Here is a 20,336-nt window from a genome sequence, read left to right as displayed (position 1 = left end):
CAACCTCTTTTCAGTTTTCCTTGTTTCTCACATTTTTCTGCCTTGACTCAGGTGCCTCAATCTTATCTAGCAGAAACCCAGACTGCTCTGTGATTAGTAAGAGGTATTGCTCTGACAGGTCTGGGCATTTTAAAATTTTGTTTTTCCTTTCTTTGTCTCTACTTCTCCCTCATTTTGACTCATCTCAGTTCTGCAGCTTGTTCTGTGCTCATGCTCTCTCCTCTCAATCTGGTCTGTATGACTTTCACCTTCTCCATTTGCCTTTCCCCTCCCCCTCATATTTTCTTTTCCCTCCAGTGCATCTGTTTCCTCTTTCACTTCTTTCCTGATGCTCTTTCCTCCTTTCAGCTGTTTTCCCTGCCCTGTTGTCTTCACTGTTCCTGTTGGCCTCGTCCCTCTGCAGATCCTCTGAAATCTGTTTCCTACATGGATGAGAGCATGCCTCCTCCGGATACTGCTGCCTGCGTAGGTGAGAGCGCTGGGCAGGAAGGCTCGAGCGGAAGTTACATTTTTAGGACCAGGGAACACAAGAGTTTCAGGGGACCAGACAGCGCTTGAACAGTAATTGCATGTTGGGCTGTTTTAAGCTGCTTTTCAGTGACTACTTTTTGTAAATGGTGATTGTTTTGCTTTTAACCATTATTTTAACAATTTCTGCCTCTTTCCTGTTGGAGGTTTCCAATATATGTGAGCTTGTCTTCGAAATTGTTTTGCAGCTTGCTACAGGTGATGGGGTAGACCGCTCTAGTGGGGTGTGAGTCTGCAGGGTGAATCAGCTATTGATGCTGGAAACTTGTTCTTTTCAAAGGCAGCATCTCTTGATTCTTGCCCCTCCCACCAACCTCTGGAGGTTTGTGTCACTGCAGCAGTGCTTGAGATTTCTGGGGTTGTGTCCTGAGGGAGCAGGTGGGGATGGGAATGGTAGTTATTTTTAACCACTTTTCAGATTGATTATCTATGTTGCTTGCAAGGCAGAAATAGCCGGCTCTGCTAGCCAACATGCACATCCCGTGTGTCCCTCGTGTTGGGCATCAGTCTCCATGGTTTCCTTCTCTATTTTTCCAGTGAGATCCACTCAGTCTTCAGGGGCTGATAGACATGATAATTTTATTTCTGCTTCCTAGGCTGGAGGTGAGAGGACTATTTATACACAAGGTGAAACAGCCACTGCAGCTAAGTATCTGTACTGTAACATAAAAGCATTTGCAAGACAGTCCCCTTGAGGGATTACCTTGATGGCAAGTATAAATCACATTAGATGGAAATTTGACAATAACTTTATCAGCGATTATTTTTTATTTTATTCAGACAAGATTTTTTTCTTCAGGTTTCTGGAGTTTTGCTTGCTTGCTTTCTGTGGATGGACACAGTCTTTATAGGCCTGATATAATTCATAGACGTTGCAGGCAGAGAAGCAGCGATGACCAGTTGGTTACTCCACCAAAGTCTGTGGATGTGCTGTAGTTGAAAGCTCAGTAGGGTCAAGGCATAAATAGCCAGTAACTGTCTTGTAAACAAGCACCTTTTGTCTTCATTTGTTCACATAATTTCTACCCTCCTGAAGGTGAAGCAGTTCAGTATTACCATTTGAGTTATTTTTTTAAAGGTTCTCGTGGGACTAAATGAAAATTTTGTCATGCAGTTCCTGGTTTAATGGAGAACATGGATTTGAAGAATAATTATTGTGATATTCATCCTACTGTGCTGGTTGATTTTATGGTTTTATATAATTTGAAGTACAAGAGCATCTTTGTTTCATGATGACATACTGATGAAAACTTAATCAAGGTCAGTGTTTTTTTTCTTCTTGTAGCGGATCAGAATAATTTTCCTCACATAACCCTTCAGAACTGAAGAGAAGAAGGTGGCTTTTGCTTTGTTTTCTAGTTGCATCGATCTTTTCCATTATCGAAGTTTCCCACTGTACTGGCCCACTCTTATATATGCTTCCTTCAAATTTATTCATTTTTAGTAGTTGTGAGAGTGATTTTTAACTAGGGAAATTCCTTAAAAAAATTGTTGTTCTCTTTAATTTACTCATATTCTTTCCCAACCATTATCATTGCTCTGTATTCACTTATTGGTGTGCTTAGTCTTTTAAGTCTCAGTCTGTTCAGGACAGGAGTGACTGTGCTATTTTTCTTCTCTTATGGGGATGCTGCACCTTTGACCTGTTTCACTGAATTCCTGATGCTTGTGTCTGGAGTTTTCTCATTTTCAGTAGGATTCCCTTTTCCTGTAAACAAACAGGTTAGGTGTGGGCTATAACTTTATTAAGGTATTTATGCAATTTGGGAATGAATACTCTACTGTAGTCTGCGCCTGAGATTTTTTTTTTGTTGGTATATTACTGATTGAAAGTTTGTTGATGTCCCAAGAGGAGAGAGTAAGCTAGAGATCTTGAGTGATTACAGATTCACTGGCAGGATGTATGATGACCAAATACTTCGTGGGTTTTTCTGTCAACATTAGAAAAATTATTTTATTTATGTCTACTCCTTTAGTATTAATGATAGCATGCTGTTGGTTGCCTTAGGATGATTAAAACCTTCTTTGGAGGTAGAAGTCTTCCAAGAATTAGAAGGAACAAATAAATGTATGGCAGATGTTTCCTTTTTTTTTTCCCAACTGGCTTTGAAATGGGTATGATTTTTTTAATCATCAAATTTCAAGTTTTCAAAACAGTAGCAGCTGACAAAAAGAAGTGATTTCCTTGTTATTGTGTTAGGAGGTCCTTGGATTTCCTATGCATGTTCTTCAATGTCCTCTATTGGATTCAAGAAATTACCACATTTAGCAGACTGAGCAGTAACTTGTCTTGCTTTGACAGAAGTGGAGATAGGACAGTTGTTTTCTACTAGTTCTGTGCAAAAAAACCCCCAAACCCAAAACCAGAAATACCCTCCAGTAGCAAGGTGTATTGGTGTTAAAAAGGGAATTTTATTTGAACCAGAGGATCTAAGACATAATTTCTATTCTAGCTCTCTGATGACATTACAGGACTGACCTCAAATCTGTTATTTTCAGTAGCAATCATGCTAATTGATCTACCCCCAAAATGTGCTTTGAACATATCTCAGAGGTTTTAAAAGTCTACAGTCTGTTGAGGTTGAAACTATTTCTGCTGGTTAGATCTACTGATTTACAAAAATTAAGTAAGATCATCTATTGTTACATTTAACATTTATTGCTTACATAGACTGATAAATACTACCCCTGGTATCAACTGATGTTTTTGCTTGATTTTTACTTAAAATAAATTCTGTGTAGAGAAGTTGCATCTCAACTGTGGTGTTGCTGTCATAAGTGGACAGGGTGGACATAGTAAAAAATAATGTAGAAGGTGGACAGCTTATTAGCCCCCCTGCCATTCTTACAAGTGATTTTTCTCTGTGAATTTCAGAGAACAAGCTTCTACGAACTTTAGTGCAGTGTATACAATTAATAGGCTTTAGCAGATGTGTGTCTCCACAAATTAGACTGCTGCCCCTTTCTGCCTTGAGGAGACTTCTGAAGCGGGTGGGAAGGCTTGAGCAGAGGAGTTGGGGGAGATTTTGCAAAGAATACATATGAAGATCTTGTCTTTTGATGGGGTGCCCTCTGGCTCGCAGTGGATCTCAACACAGGTTTTGGTAGACCTGTGAGTCATGTTCAGAGGATCAGTCAACTCTGACAGTTGTGTGTGGCACAGCCACTCTCAGCTGGGGAACAATGAGTCACAAACTTGTGAGTTTCCAGTCCTTGGTATAGAAAACACGCATTAGCTTCTCTTGTGGCTTCATTTAGAAATGAAGGAGCACTACAAAAGTTAAGTAATTAGGCTGTATACTTCAGATCCCCACTGTATGTTTACTATGGTCTTTTTTTGTTTTTGTACAACATATATTGAGAAGTAGCATATTATTGTCACAAATGGAGAAATGCTAGTTTCTGAAAAGGTAAACAGGATCTTAATACAAATATTTCCTGAATAATATAGCCTCAAAAGTAGTTGCAAGAGTCGATTCTAATTGTTTTGCCTATTTACTCCCCTGTTCTTGTTTCACATAATGTCATTTATTCTGATCCATTCAAAAGGATGTTGCTGAATAATTTTTTCTGTCTAGTTTTTCACACTTTATTACCTTCTTTCAGCAAATTGGGCAAGTTTGTCTTTTGCTATGGGGACTCTATGCTTCTATTCTGCTTCTCTGACTCAAAGGCAAGAATCAGCCTTGTGGTATTATTGTGTCCACTTGTCTGGAAATCACTGTTATTACTTCTCCTGTGCTGAGAACCATCTCTATAGAGAGGCAGATGAAGCTCTCATTCTGATAAATTCCCAGTTACAAACTACATATATATTTTGCTACTCATTCTAATCTCTGCCTCCTTTGTTCTCTCACCAAGCTGTTATGCCTTTTAAACATAGTAACTCTTCCAGGATCATATTGTATTTTATCTAGTTTTCATTGTATTTAGCTGAATAGTCTTCTGTAGAACAAAATAATACTAAACAGAATCAGGCATTCTTACAGATTAGTTCCAACGTTTGCATTCAATATGTTATTTAAAAAAAACACCTAAGGAATCGTTTGTGTTGAAGTGATGTTCTGTTAGGCAATTTAGTAAGCTGATGCCTGTTCAGAGGTCTGGAAGTATGTTATAGCAGCTGTTTGTACTGCTTTTATATGCGTTCTTTTGCATAATAGGTTTTAAAAAATATTTGCCTACAGCTTGCAGGCAGGCAGATGCTTTCACTGTCCCTACATTGTGTTGCTGTGTTTTCCTTTCTGTATGCATCAGTGCCAAAACCAGTAATAGGTTACTGCTCATGCAGAAATTTTTTTAGCCATGACAAGAGTGACTGTTGATTTTTATATAGATTTGTGCAAATAGTTTGTATCTTGCTATGATTTTGGTGTGCATCTAACTTGATTTTGTTGATGGTATTAAATTTAAGATGGTAGGGATGTATTTATAAAAACAAGTTAAATTCAGAATTCTGCTGGTACACACTGTTGCTGAAATAGCAAATATTGTAATAATTTGTTCTAGCTGTATGAGCACCTTATGAATTGAATAGGATTAATTTTATGAATAGAATAGGCAGGATCCAACCCTCTTCACTAAGTTTGGAAGACCAGCAGAACACTGCATGAGGACTTCATCCGTTAGTGGCTTTCAGGACCCCTCTATGGTAGAACAGTGTATGTTATTTGTAAATTTAAGAGAGATGAAACTATGAGCATGAAACTACTGGTAACCATTTATGCAGATGGGGAATACCTTTTACAGGTATATTTAACAATGTTTCAAGAAATAGGCTTTTCATGAGGTCACTGATACATAGGCAGTGTTGTTCTGAAGTCATTAAGCTGGAAGTCAGTAGCTTAAGGACTGGGATGAGTTCTTTAAACTAATTAAACTCTGTTAGGGATCATTTTAATCTTCTACAGACACTTGGAATAATGTGGCAGAACTCAAAGCACACTGTAATTTTATAATCAGAATTATTTTGGTAGAATATTCTGTAGTTCTTTTTCCAAGGTGATAGTGTATCAAGAGAGTGAAAATACTTGGTGGCAAGGTAGTTGTACATGACACAAAGTATTGGAGTCCCACGGGTATTTATTTAAGTGGAGCTCTCTGGTGTGCAACATCTTGTTCTGCTCTCTGCTCTGAACAGCTGCTCCTGGGCTTCATCAGCACCCTTCAATTTTGTAATCTGTGCTGCAGGAACTGCCAATATACAATAACAATAAAGGTTTTTTGCCAGTATGCTGGTTACCTTTTGCACTGCTGAAGGATTTAACTATTATGGGATCTGAGATAGAACACTGGAGGATGCACGGAGGCCTTAAAGCTTGTTCTGCATCTGGGGCTCCATGCTGCTCTCTTGTTGAAGAGGCAGCTTTCATGTGTGGTCTTGTATGGTCTCCCATGGACTTCACCTGCTGAAGACTGAGGGCCAGATCTTTTAACAATTGTGTTGGGTTCTTTACTGAACTTGCCTTCATGTCGGTTATAATGAGCTGTTTGAAACAGCCATCTATGTAGTATGGTAACTTAAGAATAATTTTCTTAATTAAATTGGAGAAAAATGTGATATTGGTATCTTAAGACTCAGCATGTATTATGGTTCAGTAATGCAGGCTTCTCACTGGCGCCTACGTATTCCATTTAAAACCTTGATTGTACTGTAGCAAATTGCTCAGCAGACTGAGAGTCCAGATAATTCTAAATTATACTCAGTTGCAGAGCTTTCAGAGTATTTGGTTTATTTGCCATTTGATTGTTGTAGGGTATCTAATAAATACTGACTTACAATCTAGGATTTTTTTTTTTTTTTTTTTCATTAATATCTTTCTCATGAGATCACTCTCATGGTTATGTTTTACTTTGTGAGATGCCAACTTGACATCCTTTGAAATAAAGTTTTGGACTGTTCATTGGTGTACTTCAAATGTTACTGTGAGGCAGGGAGGGTATCAATATGATTCAGCTGTGACATCAAATGGGCCCATATAGAGGTGACAGTTGAATTTCCATGAGTATTCACTCATTTGCCTCTGCTGAGATGATCACAGCTGTTAATTCATACTAGTGGAAGTAGGTGTTTATGTGATTTTGATACATCTCCCATGCAAATTTGGGCTGCCTTCAATGATGTGTTTCATTTTGGCAGACAGCTGGGGTGAGTGAATGCAGCCTTTTAGACAGTAAGGACCTATGATGATGTGCAGCTGAAACGTTTTATGTCAGGTTTATGTTTCATTGTTTGTCAACCTTCTTAAGGAAGGAAACCTACTGCAGCTTCATAAGGAGTCATCTGATTTCAAGTTGAGGTTGTAAATTCATGTTGCTGATTTGTGCTAAAACTTATTTATTGCATTATATCAATATTTCACTTTGGATTCCTTAATTAGGAAGGTTATGTGTCACTGAAGAAATGAAGTGCAGTTTGTCTTGCCTAACACTGCCTGGATTTCAGAATGACTCTGTGTGGAAAACAATTGTGGGTACAAAGACATTAATCTCTACATTTTAGAGTTGTATTTTGACTGACTTTCCTCTCAAGAGAATTTTTCGAAGTTGAGAACTAGTAATATTTTTGTGTCCTGTTTCTCACAGGAATTGTAGTTGTGGGTCAAACTGCTGTTTCGTCTACTTCAGTATCTCATCATCACCTGGACCAGATTCTTTAGAACAGTAATCTGTTCTGGTAGACATCTGTGGAGGCTGTAGCACCCAAGGGTTTTTGTAAAGTGCATTTGCAGAGGCTTGTTTTGTGTCCCAAACATGCATTATGCCTTATGGCTCATTGTGCCATTTCAGTCTACTGCATAAGCCACAGTGCTCCTTTATTATGTAGTTGTGGTCTCTTGTTTTTAAAAGGATGTAATAAAATGAGAAAGGTGCAGAGAATGGCAATAGAGGTTTCCAAAGGTATGAAACAAGAAGGAACAGCTCAATAGGAAAAGAAGGACTTCTCGGCTTTGAAGAGGCAACATAGGGGGAGAATATGAGAGGCTGAGGAAAGAAAAAATTATTTGCTGTCCTTTGCTTGCTTCTGCACTGGAAGCTAGAGGGGATACTTCTTCACCAAACTGACTTAAAAAGTGTGTTCTGCTAGGTTGGTTGTTTTTTTTTTTTTTTTTTAAAAAAAACCCCAAAACTTAAAATTGTGTGTGGTCTGTGTAGTAGCTTTTGAGTATTTCCAAAAAAACTGTCATTAACACTGGAAGTGTTTTAAACTCTCACTTGAGGTAATGCAGTACTACAAATCATTGGACCAAATAAAAATCAGTCTTAGAAATCATTCCAATACATCTCTTCTCTGAAGGATTTGCTGCAGTGTATAAGGTAAAGCATCAGAGTTTTAGAACATTGTAATTATTTAGGGAATAAATGGTATTAAACATTTTCCCTCACTGTAGGTTGAAATAAATATATGTATTTTACTTGAAATACCTGTTTCTATACATAGTGCAGGTCCTGCAGGTTCTGGGGTGACACCATCTCTTTGAGAACAAGTTCTTGGAGGCGAGGCATGTGCTGGTTAAAAACATGGTCTGTGTGGAGTTGTGTATTTAAATCTTGTTGACAAAATGAATTGTAGTATAGTACCCACCTGCTTTTAATATTGCTTTACCTGATCTGTGTTATCTGAAAACATTAAACATTTGTGGAGTTTTATTGCCTTAGGCTTCCTGTTCTGGTGTGATTGAGAGTCTCCTAAGGTGTGGGTGACCCTGGCAGCAAGGTCTCCTCAATTTCCATGAATGTCTGGGCTGAGGCCTCTTGTGATGATCCCCCTCTTGGGATGAATGGCCCTGTGGTTCTTCTCACTGAACCAGGTCTTTTAGAAGATTATGGTTTGTGGATGTTTGGGATGGCCTGCCTTGTCCTGGCAAATTTTATCAGCTGCTTAGAAGTTGTTTCATAAATCTCTGAAGTGTGAGGCCTGCTGGGGCACTGGAGGATTTTCCATCCAGTGCGGTCTTTTATCTTTATTCTGGCTAGTGTTCAGCCTGTATGTGTTGTATCGGTCCTGGCAGGCTTGCAGGGAAGTTGTTGGAGAGGTTTGGCAGTGTGGGTGGCTGTGGGGAAGGGTGGTGTGTGGCTGAAGGCCTCCAGTGGCAGGTGGAGGTGAGTAGCCATGGCGGAGGCCTCCCTCCCTCCCTCTGGTCAACTGGCTGTCCTGGGGCTGTCCTCGGCCCTCCTTAGCCCAGCAGCGCCTCTGGGAAGTTGTTGGGAAAGTTGGCAGGCTGTGGTGGTCAGTGTGCTGACCGTGTCCCACCTCTCTCCACATGAGTGTAGTGGCCTAATGACTGAAAAAGATGGAGGCCCTTTTCCCACCCCACCCTGCCCAGGTTTAGGATGTTTGGGAAGAGGAGTTGTTTTTCCGCAGGTTTATAAATAAATTTTTATTACTATGTAAGTAATGTAATTAGATAACTTATACAGTAATAACAATTTATTTATAATGTAGTGCAATCATTATTCCCTATTTTAAATAATTATAATTTCTATGGCTTTAGTCTTTACATATGTGCTGAAGGCTTCTATTTTAAGACATTTTAGAGATGAAACCACCTGAATACATATATTAAAAAACCCTTTAATTTTTCTGTTAACAATAGAATGGCATGTGAGGGTAGCTGCTGCTTTTTCTGTCCATTTACCGTAGTTTATGTAGTTACAAATATTTGTATTATAGACTTGTATGACTTCTTTTTCCTCACTGTCATGACTGAGAGCAATAGAGATTTTAGGGTCACCCTCTTCTTCACTTTCTTTAGTACTAGGCAGTGGGGCAGAAAACCCTTCCTATGGAGTGGGACAAAAAACTTGTTAATAATTAAAAGGGTTGAGCTGTTTTACTTTCTGCCATGGTTTGATTATTTGGCTGGTAGAACTGCTCAGCACTTTGTCTGAGCCTTGGCTTCACTGAGGACACAAATTCAGGTGGAACACCTGGTGATGTCTCCGTGAATGAAGGCAAACTTTTTGCCGCACCCTGGTCTGGGTCATTTTATTTTACTACTGAGAAGACAAAGATGACATATCTGTTACCCATTGCTCTACTTAAAATGGTGTGAGAATATGGGACCAGTAAATCAAAGTCTGAACTTGCTTTTAATAGATTATTTAGTGTTACTGGGAAATGCTCAAATGCAATACATGTAGTAGTAAAGACTGCAGAAGCATCTAGCTTTCTCAGCCTGATAAGTAAGATGGAGCTCTCTGCAAGTGTATGATCAGTTTCAGCAGTTAAAGAGTTTAACTTCCTTCCTCAACTTTGATATCTGAACTGTATGGCACTCAGTGCATGAAAGAGGACATTTGGTGTCAGGTCAATATGTTAAAACTCCAGAGAATATCACAAGGTGTAAAAAATGAAGTCAGTAGACTCTGTGACCACTGAGTTTTCACTTCTAATCCTGCAGATTTATTGTTGGAGTTTGTATTTCATTCATGGTCATTCCCACTGGTTTGTGGTTTGGGTTTCTGGACTTAGCTGTTCTACTTACTTGGCTTGCAATCCTTGAGAAGTATTATCTGAATATATCAGAAACCCCTGTCCTAGCCACAGAGAGCATGGTCCAATAAACTGCGAACCAGATGTGACACACCAGCAAAAATAGAACAGTGGATTTTTAAAATAGGTAATTAGAGGACAGTTGTATTCAGTAATTTGTAGAAAGCAGTACTTATATTCTTAAGGTCTTGCTAGGAATTTATGCCATGATCATAAGAGCTTGGAAAAGACTGCTCATATGCAATTCAAGAAAATATTTAAAGTATTTAATAAATCATGTATATTAACATTAAAGGATGTTAATAAGACTATTGTTCCTTTCTGTTGGAAATCATAGACTTAGTACATGGTCTGTGTGATCTGCTGGTAAGAAACAGAAGAACATGGGAGTTATTTGGGTTAGGTTCGCCTTAAATAGACACTGACTAACCCTGTGAAGATTCTGCATCCCCCCCTGTTGAATTTCCAAGCAGAATTCAGTGTTGACAGCTTTTGAGACTCTTTAAAATGCTTAGAAGGGAACAAGCCAGTACATACTAACTTAAAAAAATCCACAGTGTAGGTCTTTAGAGCAATTACATAGTTGAGAACCAGGTCTGGCCTTGTAGGGCCCGTGTCCAGGGTACTAGGGCCTCTATTTATTCACAAAGGAGTTCCAGTTCAAATGATGAACTCAGTGGTGCTTATTTTTAGGGGTGGGGTAGAAATAGTGAAAGGGATTGTGTTTCTGTAATGGAACTGAAGTCAAGTATGGATCTTTCAGGTGAATTCTGTGCCTATAGCCTATATGAAGGTCTTTTGCCACACCTTCATAGGGCTCCTTAAACCCCCAAAATTAATTCCCCCTGCACAGGTATAGGCGAAGTAACGTGTCTTCTCATGTTATTACACTAACATTAGAGGCTTGTAAAAATCAAGCAAAGTCATGAATAAAAGATACTAAGATACAATGCAAGCAGCATCTTAGTGTGCCAAGCTAACAACATGAAGCAGGTGGGTATTCTCTTTAGCACCCGTTGAAGATCTGTATTTCATACTGTAGCTGTGAGGCTTTCCATGATTTGAGTCTGGATAAGATTTTTGGGTTTTTTTTCCCTCTGATCATGAAAACATGGAGTACTAATTTGAGGTTTTCCACTCATTTTTCTGTTTAACTGTATGATCCAGGCTGTAGGCTTTATTCTCCCTCTCAGTAAGTTTAAATACATTAGGTGGGTGTAGGTTTTGAGGTTTCTCGTGTCTATAAAACAGTTTTGTACAACTGCTAATATTTAATCAACTAAGTTGAAATGTGAGTGATTAGAAACCCTATGTTAGGGCCAATGACAATACATCTGAGTAGAAAATCCGTGTCCTTTACAGTTCTGCCTCTTTCAGAAGCAGTTTTCCATGTCACAACTGTAAATACAATTTACAGCACAGTGACTACTGTCCCACTTTAAATGACTGTTTCATAAATAGTTTTGCCTGAAGCATTTTAACACATAATTTTCTTGTGTTTGGCTTTTATTTCATGTTTTCCCACAATTCAATGATTAGTAAGTCAAGTCCTTTTTTACTTCAGTGGTCTTTCTCTCTGTTATTCTATTTTGATTTTCTTTTCAAAACTTTTGTTTCACTGTGTGTCTGTCCCTTTCCTGTTCCTTTTCCTATGGTCCTCTTTTAATTTCTTTGTGGGTGTCTTCCTACTATTTTTGTTCTCCTCAGGACCGTTTTCTGTGTTCTCTTTGTCTTCCTTCTTTTTGCATTTGTTTGTAAGACGCCATGATCCTTAGTGAAAGGTGTTCTACTGATGCAATTTCGGGATGTAAGACAGATAGGGCTAGTCATATGAAAAGGTAGCTAAGCACAAGAACCCCCTAGCTAATCTCTGTGAGCTTTGTATACTTAATACTATGTTCCAATTGCTGTTCTTTTTGACAAGATACTGCAGAATAGATTTGCTAAGTCTTCCTAACAGGGAACAAAGGGCTACTCAAAAAATTGCTCTTTGCAACAGGATGCTGTCCTGAGCTCCCTCCCATGCCTGTTGCCAATTACACTTGGGGAATTCCTGTAGTTGGGGCTCTGTGGTCTGGAAATTCCTATCTGTGTAGTGATCGTGTGCTTTTCTGAAACTCTCTTTATTTTTCATATTGCAACAGGTAAAGGACAAAAGGTTTCTGGCTTCTTGAGGCAGCCTAGTGACTCCTGTTCAGATGCACATGGTAGGACAGGGAAGGTGTTTGCTGAATGTGTTTCAGTGACTGTTGACTAGAAGTTACCAGTTTCACAGCTTGCGGGAGTACTTGACTTAAGGGACATAGAGAGTTTAAATGCTGCTTCGCCCTACCAGCGCTATAGTGCCAGCACAGACAAGGAGAGAGTCAGGAATGCATAACAAGTCCTGACCTTTATTTTTTTCCCCTGCCCTCTGTTCACTCCATATCAGTACTAAAAAAAGCTGAGCATCCTTTGTGCTTCCTCAGCTTTTTTCAAGTTTCAATTTCCATTTTCTTTCTTTGAAGCACAGAAAAGAGCAAATGTACATAAACAAAACAAAACTTCATATTCAAGCCAAAATGCAATAGACACAATTGAATAGTAGTCAGGAATTTTTAGAAGAGCTCTTCTGTGAATATTTAATTACTACATTAACTGAGCAAATAAAGAACATGCTATTAATATTCATACTGTTAGCAGTGGTTCAAAGGAATTTAATATGTTTTATAGTTCATACAGCATCCTATGCGTTGTGTAAACCTTTGAAGAATGCCCACATAAGTAAGCTAGTAACACTACAGATCTCTCTAGTTATTTCTTAATTCTCTGAATTAAGGAATGTCTGTTGTTGTTCTTTGCATAGCACATTTCTTAGCAGAATTCTTCACAGTTATGTAATGGTACCAGTCTTGCATGTTTTGCTACCCAAAAATGGTTCTTAAGCAACTATACGAAGAGCTCAGGTATAGGCTGTAAACTGCTGAGATACTGATAATGAGCTGCCTCTTACAGAACTCAGTGTGCCATCCCCTCTTTTAGTGTATCTGCTTTGTAACCTTTTGGAGAGCAAAGTTAGGAGACATTTGATATTTGATTGTTCCTCCTGCTTAGAGCTTTAAAAATATTGATCATCTGAATGATGGAGATGATTGCAGAACAAGAAGCCAAATGCAGAACCTAAAACTGAATTCCTTTGCTGTGAGTGATGTGTTCTTCCTGTGTCCGTTAGATAAAACATATTAACTTGCAAATTACATTTAAAAAATAAACTAAGGGTGAGAAAAAGAATAATGCTTACTTGTGGTGTTGTGACACTTAAAACCAAAAAATCTCTGGAGACAGCCTTGTAGCTGTCATTTGCTTACTGAAAATAGGAGCACTTACCCTCTCGCACTGACTTGGTCTTTAAATTCCTTATGATCCTTTTGCATTGCCTACCTTCAGTAAGACTCTGGATTTAAAGATCTTTACAAGAAAAGAGGCGCTCGTAGGAACAACAGAAATATTAAAACTTCCGTTATTGACTCTGGTATTTCTCTTTTCTCTCTTGCTGGTTTAGGAAAAAGGCATTAATAGATGTTGAATTAAGACTTCATCAGTGGGTTCGTACTTCATTCACTTAAAAATCCTTACAGCTATTTTTTACTTCATATAGTGATAATTACTCCTGTTGGCAGAGCAGAACTAATCTAATCTGCTTTGGCTGCTGAAATCTGTGAAGGAGCCAGGAATGATTCTGTGTTGAATTGTTAACCCTGAATGTACAATCCTGTCAGTACCACAGTGGGCCCCTTCTTTGTCTGAGTACCTAGTAATCTGGTGTTAATGAAGGTACAGATGGTAAAGAAAAAAAGTGTCATCTAATAGAGGTATAACCTCCTCCTATTTTGGTAACCCTGATTTTGGGATTGGTCTGTCAAAGGTGGCATGTGCCAGGGAACCGTCCAGCGCGGCTCATGGAAAGGAGCCCTTGATAGATGAGCAACTGTATCTGTAAGCACCTAATTTTCTTCCTTTATTGGATGTAGCTGAAAGAATTTAAAGGAAGCTAGACATTTCCTGTGCACACATATTATGTTGGAGCTGATGAAACCCTTGGGTCTATATCTCTACTTACTATTGTTTTTTAATGTATATAGGTTCAAGGTATAATTTTGGTCTTGCTGCTGCGTAGGTTTGCTATGGCCAGAGTATCTTCACTTCCTGGCTAGAAGAGGTGATGGTGCTGTTGGTCACAGTAGGGAGATCCTGGATCTGTCTTTTAGATTTGGACTTAGCAGGATTCAAATAGCATTAGTATGGAATCTATGTTACTTCTGTCAACACAGTTGTTGCAGCAAACACTGAAACAAGTGAAAAGAGAAAAATCTGCAACCCTCAGGGCATCATTAACCAACTTCTTTGAAGGAAACTTTGAGGAGACAAGTTCTTCTGTTTCAGTGCTTTCTTTTACTGAAACAACTTGCACATATCAGTCTTGGTGATGGAATGTAGAAAAGCAATTCTTCCTGTGAAATCCATTATGTCAATTTTTACATTTCTCCTTGTGCTCAAGAGGTATAACTGCATTAGTTTTCTTTTTGAGTATATTCTCAGGAACAGAGTGGAAATCAAAATGAGATATTCCTAGCTAATCTGTTCTTGTCAGCATCCCAGAAATAGACAGGAAAGGTCAGGAGCCCATGTTTTGCAGTAAATGCTGAGGTGTAGGAAGAAAAAGTTATGGAATAAGTGTTATGGCAATGATCTGTTGCTCTTCTATTCCCCTGCCTTCTATTCTTCTGTAATTCTGCTTTTCTAAGACCATAAATGACTAATAGAAAAATCTCCCATCTTCACAAGCCTGTATGTCCCTCCTTGCATGTAACATCAGTATTTCACAAATTAAGAAAAAGAAAGTGCTTGTGCTTTGAGATGCATGAATTGGAAGCCAAATTTGCTCATCTGATTACTTCCCTTTTATATACTTGTTCTGAATGTCTTGCTTTCCTCAGCTATTTTTGTCATAAAATGCTTGCTGTTACATAAAATCCCACCATGCTTTGTTTATGCCTTTAAGGCTGTTTAAAGACTAGGCAAAGGTGAATAACTGCAGTGTAGGCTCTAAAGGGATGCCATTTAGAGGAGGAATAGGAGGGGAAGATTTCTGGACTTTCCCTGATGGACATGCCTTTTTTTCTCCCACAGGAGGCAAAGCGGATTTAGTGGACAATTGACTAAGCAGAGTCAATCTTTTTCTGTTTTTACTCTTTTGCCATAGCTTCTATGTGATGGTGGCTAGGAGTGACTGGCCTCCATTCTCATGCGGGTATTGGGAACCTCCTGAAGTCTGCACAGGGTAGTGAACGCAACATGCAAAAAGCCTGGGAAGTGTGGTGGCAAAGAGATGTCAGCAAAACTGAATCACACTGAAAAGAAAACACCTTCCCTGACATAGCATGGCAGTGATCCATTTTATTTTTAATACCTCTTTATAGCTTGGCATCTATTTAGACTGTCTCAGATCCTCAGGCTTCAGTCTATCTCCAGTTTGTCCTAAATGCAGTATGCATGTCTGTTGATCCAGGTACAAATTATAAGGAAGCTGCCAGCCTCCCAAGCTTTCTTCCTTGCTTGTGACTAAATTGCCATAACAAAAAGGAGGTGGAAGTTGAAATAAATACAAATAGCTGTTTTTTTCACTACTGGTAATTTTTTAAAAAGAGGAAGTTGAACTTGATTAGAACTGTCTTTCCTAAATACTTGTCATTTCTTGGCCTTTCAGTTTTCTCTTGCCTGACTGGCATTGCTGTGTTGGAATTTCATAAATATCTCACAGCAGAATTTGATCTTCAGAGCTCTTTGTGTTGATCCCTGAACACCCTTAGAAGTGCTTTTAGTACAAAAGACACATCTAGATACTGAATATTATGGTCTGTACCAAGCAGGCCTTTATTCCATTGAAGTAATTCAGTGCTGAAATATATTTTCCGAGAAATACCTCTAAGATTATATGAATAGAGGATATATGAATTTTTTTTTGGCTGTCTTTTCTTTGGCATTTCATCTTTCACTTCATTAGAGGCCTGCTCAGAGAAATCCCTCTTCCCTGTGGGCAGCTATAGTACTGCCTGTGCTTTTTGTGTCTGATTAGTAATTTCTATTCAGTATTCTTTGTAAAATTTTTCTATACATTTTTGTCAGCATGCATAACCATGTACTGTGTTCAAAAAGCCTCAAATAAATGTGGGTTTTTTTTGTGTAAAGCAGGAAATATTATGGTAGAAAACAGCATGCTTTTTCTGTGGAACTTGATATAGTTTGGTTTGCTCAGTATCTTCCACTTGAAGTTCAGACAAATACAGTTCCAATTATATAAACCATACCTGCTTTTTAAAATGTAGACTTTTTTTTTTCTAACTTGTTTTTCATTTCAATAATTGTGTTAATGTCTGTTACAAAATTAAATTCAGTGCACAATGGACCAGAGGCTACTAAAACTCTAATCTGTTCCGTAAAAACACAGTGGTTTATCACAAGAGTTGTATCATTTCAACAGACATTATCGGTTTGTAGTAGTTTAACTACTTATGATGGTGAAACGTTAGGGTGCTGTAGAAATATCTTGATAATTTACAGATGTTAATATTGAAAACAGTTCTCGGGGTCCTGAACCCCAATGGGTTGTGATTTTGTTGATCTGTCTCTGGGTGGGTGTGCCTTCCTGGTATACCTGGAGATGAGCCAGATAGAAGCTGTATTTTTGACTAGTGTAAACTTTTCTGGACTCATGGCTTATACTATCCTATTGCAGTATTTTTACTGATCCACATATTAGGAATTCTGGACTGCCATCTCCTAATAATACCCACATAATTAAAAAAAAAAAAGAGGCAGCATTAACTTTTTTAAGAGAATGTTTTTATGTTAAGTTATCTTTTAACGAAGATAAATCAGTTCCTGTACTGAAAGACAATGTTTTCTGTGGAGGAGACTTCTGGAGGTTAGACCAAGTGAGAGATATCTAGCTGTCCTTGCATCTCTGAGAGAAGTGGGTACCCAGCTGCTCTTTATGCCTTTAATGATCTCCATTGTGGTATGCTGAAGTATAATCTTTTTCTTTGAAAAAGAAACACAATAATGTAGTAGGTTTCCAAATATCCTGAGGACTGTACTTAGTAATGAGAGACTGCAGACTGATGGTGCCTTTTTCTTATTGCCAGTGAGGAGGGTTGTCTTTTATAGAACTTCCTAGATTTTAGGTGTATGCTCTTTTTTAACTTAGAGGTTTCTTTTGCTAATTTGTACTTCTTCATACGGTAGCCACAGCAATAAAAATCTTTGTTTTCATTGAGGAAAATTGTTTCTTTAGATAATTACAATATAAAGTTGTTTAGATGATTATAATATAAAGTTTTGGAAATATTTCTGGAAGTTTTCTGGGCAATATAGTGAAATAACTTTTCCAAAACATGAGTAGCATATAACAAGTTATTTTAAAGGATTTTTTTTTCTCATGTATTTTATTGCAAAATGAGTACATATAAATATGAACACATTTTTGGTCTCACAGTTTTATCCTTGTAGCTACTGTGGTTAGCTTCATAGTTTAGTAATAAGCCTTTCCTTTTCATTTTACAAGAGAAAATTTCTGGATATTAACCCATTAGATGCCCAACTAAACTCAATAAGCAGTCTTTGAACTAGCAGGGAGGTTAGACTTTTGTTGGGAGGCCTGTTCTGCTAAAGGTACCATTTGGCACGCACCCATTGATGATGTGCTCCCATCTCAAGTGCACGTAGCTTTGACAGATGCTTAGTCTGTGATTTCTAAAGCCCACAGAAATGTACTATAGCTGCTGTGTTGTCATATGGCTGCTGAATATTAGATTATAATTATGTCAAGTCTGTTTAACATATGACACATGTTAAGTGCACTTCACCATTTAATGAATTAGTGAGTATCTAAAAAAATGGAGGGGAGGAAATGGGAGATTAGTCTTCTTTGTTCTCTGTTAGAATATTCCAAAGAATTTAATTTATTATTACAGTGTAGGTACTTTAACATTTCCTTTAAAACATGTGGGCTAAGGGAAACTTAATTTCTTGTAATTTTTGTCCCACCTATTTGCATATAATTCATAGTAATGATAGTTTAAACACAAAAGGCTGATGTCACAAAATTATCTCCAGATTTGAGGTAACTGATAAATCTTATTGAAAAAATGCTGCCATCTTTATCTTTTATTGTAGGAGACCTCTGTTAAGAATAATTGGAGAAATTTTGCAGAATGCAAAGGACATTTGTTGTGATTAACTGTTGATACATTAAATGGTTCTTTTTAGCTATATTAAGAAGCTAAATGACACACTCTCTAGCAAATGTAGGCCAGATTTTAGGTCCATGACAACTCCTGTCTCTCTTTTAACTTCTTGCTCTCTTTAAACAACTTAATGCAGTTACAGTCAGCGCTTGCAGACTTCAGCATTAACTAATCTAAACTCAAAACTTAGGCTTTAAAAAGGCAGCTGAATTTTCTAGTGATGAAAAAATTAGTAGTTGTGAGAATTTCGATGTAAGAAAGTAAATTGATATTCAAGTTGAATCAGTATTCTGCATTGGAGAAACCTAATGGCCCTTGATGGCTTTTAAGAAAAATAATAAAAAAACTGGGAGGAAAAAATATCATAGAACAATAACTGCTTTGTATATGACATCTTGTTTTTAAAGCTGTGGACTCCCAAACCAGCTCATCTTCTGCTTTTGTCTGCCAGTGTCGTGGTGGAAGAAGCATGGTTTTTTACATCTCTTAGCTTTCTAACCTTGTAATTTTGATTTGAAAATTGTAATCTTTGCAAAACCAGAGAAGCTTGTGATATTGACTAAGGAAGCTAGACTCATTTTTCTAATTCCACTAGAAATAAAAGCAGTCTGGTGTAAATGCAGTGTTGTCCTCGAGCAGCCTAGTATGTAGCCCAGCATGGGCTGCCCTATGCGAGCTGGGAGCATGTGCAGATGGGGCTCTTTGGGAGCGGAGGGAAGGGTGATGGCTGCAGCTCCGCCTGGTACATCTGTGACCCCTTACACTTGATGTGGCAGTTGCCAGTCACAGATGCCTCCCAGGGAGCTTCGGCTTGTGCAGGGAGTGCTTTTGTGATGCTTTGCAATGAGTTTGTCAGCTGTTGTCTTGATGTCAACAACCATCTACTAGAGTTGTCTACTTTTGAAGCTTCTGCTGTTGAATTGGTGCTTTTGCATGTGTAGCCATGCTGTAAATGTGATCTATCAGGTGCTCTGCTTTTTCTGTGTGTGGCTTTTTAGTTCTATGCATGAGGTAGGGCTCCCTGTTGAATTGGTGTTTTATTGTGTCATGGTGAAGGTAAAGCAGTGACATATTTTGTCTGAGTGAACAGTTTGTGTATTTATTACTTTGCACCCAGGAAAGGTCTGGCTGTGACAGTATTAATATAAAAACTACTGCTTTTATAAACACCCGTAAGGTTGGAACAGAGAGCAATTCTATAATCTGTCCTAATGTAAATGATCCTTATCCTTATGAATCCACTATATGGGTCTCCATTCATGGAGAACTCTAGGAACACAGTTTTAATAATGAGTTGCTGTATCAATACTTTAAAAATGCATATTCAAAGCACAGTGCTGAGTCATTTGAAATACTGTTGCATATAAATATTCATTTGCATTTGAACTGTACTGAGTAGTGCATCGTAAGACTACAACAGCATCTTCATGGAGCTAATGTCTTCATAAGGCTCTAGTACCTTATGGTGCTAATTGTTATCAAGAATATCTATTGAACTTTTTAGCTATCCCTCTTCAGTTACTGCAATGCTATTGGTAGTTACTGTCTTCTTTACTGCTACGGTCTTTCAAAAAAAGGGTTTACAGGAAAATGCATTATAAGCCTTATAAGGAGAGCATTGTTGCTGAAGCTTTAGTCTTTTCCAGACTCAGATGATCATTGATGCATGTGGATAACTTCAAGGGAAATAGACTTTGATTCAGTACAGAAATCAAGGTGGTTTGAAGATCTTAAATCTCAGCTAAATAAATTGTAAATTACTTCTCAACTGCAGATTTCATCCACTTCTGTGTTCCAGATAGAGAATATGTACTCATAATGTCTTTAGTATGTTAAAAGTGTTATGTGTGTTCATTAAACATTCAAACTAGACTTTTAACAGCTGAAGATGCTTGATGTATACACAAAGAATAACTTTCTCATATTTATATGAGATTTTATAAAGGTAACTTTGTTTTGTTCTACGCTGTCCATAGAGAACTGAAAAGTAAGTCTATACTTAGACTAACTTGTATCTAGTACCATAT

The 20,336-nt window shown here is 38.0% G+C and overlaps 1 protein-coding gene across 5 annotated transcripts in view; it reads left to right on the top strand.

The window, feature by feature from the left end:
* The window catches only part of VAV3 (vav guanine nucleotide exchange factor 3), a 172,993-nt gene that overhangs the window by 11,867 nt on the left and 140,790 nt on the right, over window positions 1–20,336 (top strand). The window contains exon 1 of one of the 5 annotated variants that reach the window (XM_074906707.1): window positions 20,162–20,254. The exons of the other annotated variants lie outside the window; for them this stretch is intronic. The gene's annotated coding sequence lies outside the window, so the exon portion shown is untranslated. Of the gene's footprint in view, window positions 1–20,161; window positions 20,255–20,336 lie in introns of those variants that run through there. 5 annotated transcript variants of the gene reach the window in all.

Source organism: Athene noctua, chromosome 5 (genome assembly GCF_965140245.1).
Source record: "Athene noctua chromosome 5, bAthNoc1.hap1.1, whole genome shotgun sequence".
In the NCBI taxonomy this organism is placed as follows: Eukaryota; Metazoa; Chordata; class Aves; order Strigiformes; family Strigidae; genus Athene; species Athene noctua.
The sequence above is the reverse complement of the archived record's forward strand: the minus strand, read 5'-3'. Positions and strand labels throughout refer to the sequence as shown.